Here is a 2,149-nt window from a genome sequence, read left to right on the forward strand (position 1 = left end):
GCCTTCGGAGGATTAGACCGGACTGTGTCCTTAGGTCCGCGGCTCTGTGAGTTACGGTCTAACAAATCTCGAATCCATATCCAAGATAAGTGGGATTTTGAAACCTAACCTTCGACATAGGTTTCCAAGTCACCGTTTTTAGCCCTCTAAAAATGTAGTTTTAAGGAATAGTGCCAAGTTATATTTTTCGATCTCCATTTTTATACCAGGTAGCTGAAGAAAGTTGAGGTTTCATTAGACAACCGGCTCTGATGCTATGAAGAAAGTTGAGCTTCCACCATAAAATCAATCGGCAATATAAATAGTAGCTCAATATCTTATAAGCTCAACACTAGCAACTTGTTTGAAAGTGGGAAGGCTCCGTGACCAATGATGGCCCAAAATACCAACCGGGCTACAAATAGAAAGCCATCTGGCCATTTGATCTTGAAATCTTTTTTGGAGATTCATTTTGGCCCTCTATTACAGACGATTTTTTTTTTTTAATTTTATGAAAGTGAGCTATTTCCAGACCTTTGGCACTCTATGACATTTTCTTATTGATTGTCACCATTTGATATCGTGTTACAAAGGTCCTTACATGCTTTTATCCTTTTAGAAAAGCGACCGTAAATTTGCTTCTCCCAACCAAAAAACAGGAGGGGGTCATTATGATTGAAAAGTGAAAAGTGAGTTTAAATTTTTAATATCAGGCTATCAGCAGAAGCACTTTTAAGGCTGTTATCTGGTGTTCGGGTGGTACTGGTGGTAGGAATTTAGATGCTTAAGGATGGATGTAATTTGAGATCGATGTAAGCCTAGATATCATGTGTATATATGGTAGCACTGTTAATCCAAATTCAGTTATGAATTCGGCAATAGGCATGCAGTAAATTGCAAGGAAAAGTAAATAAGAGCTGGAATGGAAAAAAACATCATAAGATGCACCAGCCGGGAATCGAACCCGGGTCTGTACCGTGGCAGGGTACTATTCTACCACTAGACCACTGGTGCCTGCTTGTCAACTTTCGGACAAATAATTAATTATATACTTACCAACACGATCCATTTTAAGCCATGAAGATGTAAATAATTAATTAGAAAAATGTGTAAATTGATACAATTTCAAAACCTTAAGGAGCAATACAAGAAAATTGGAACCTCATGGCCCATTTTAAAAACCACCTCAAACCGTAAGAGTGTAAAATATAGTTAACCCAATTTGTTTTGTGAACCATAGACTTTTTAATTAGCAACTCTCATTCTCCAATTCCAAATAATCAAGAGATGAAATTAATGGGAGGAGTGCAAAAGGTAGAAACAAGAATGTCTCAGTGCCAATGAAAACATGTCATGTGGAAAAAACTTACATGTCTCTATATTATTGACATGGAATGTCACGGTAGCAGTGTACTCGTGCCATATAAGTCATTCTTATATGAAAAAGTACGAGCTCGTTACCTTAACCAAACTTGTCTAACCCACAATTACCATTCCAAGTGCATGCTCGTTTGTCAATTATGAAACGCCCCCACTTTGTAAAGGTGATGCATCTTCAAAACCAATGACTGCCATTCTGTCTCAGAATCATGGATACAACATAAGCCAAGCACAAAGCACCAATCTCCAAACAACAGAACAAGCAGAAAAATCCAACAGCCAATTTTTGTTTTACAAATCTCTTGAATTTTGAATGCTGCTTTCATTTCTTTGCTTAGATTAGAGTAGGTATACATATTGACTATATATATTTTTTATATTATCAACAAATACCTACTTCACATGGTGCTCCAATTTAGGGCTTGGAGCTTTATCATTAGTCTTTGCTTGAAAATTGAAACCCTAAATTTGTGGAGCATGCGGTGGAAATATAGCCGCTAGGACGTAGGATTGTAGTGTTGCTTCTCAAAGACTCGAACGCAACATGGTCTCAATCAATGTCCCAGGGCTCCCAACTTTCAATGTTAGTTTTATCGTCTCGCTTGTGCTAGCCACACAGTGCCCAAGTCATTGTCTATCCCGTGAGTTGCCGCGATTTGCAAAATTAAATCTGTCCCATGGATTGCTACTCTGCTAGATGAATGTTTCAGAAGAATGTTTGAGTAAAAGATGACTGAAAAGTGAGTTTAACTAGTAGATTGGTGATGTTGTTACATTCCGAGTGTGCAAT

The 2,149-nt window shown here is 37.8% G+C and overlaps 1 non-coding gene across 1 annotated transcript; it reads right to left on the bottom strand.

Moving 5' to 3' along the window:
• Positions 1-922: 922 nt before the first annotated feature.
• TRNAG-GCC (transfer RNA glycine (anticodon GCC)) lies at positions 923-993 on the bottom strand. The gene has a single exon. It is a non-coding gene; the product is annotated as a tRNA-Gly (tRNA).
• Positions 994-2,149: the final 1,156 nt, after the last annotated feature.

Source organism: Malus domestica, chromosome 15, assembly GCF_042453785.1.
Source record: "Malus domestica chromosome 15, GDT2T_hap1".
Taxonomy (NCBI): Eukaryota; Viridiplantae; Streptophyta; class Magnoliopsida; order Rosales; family Rosaceae; genus Malus; species Malus domestica.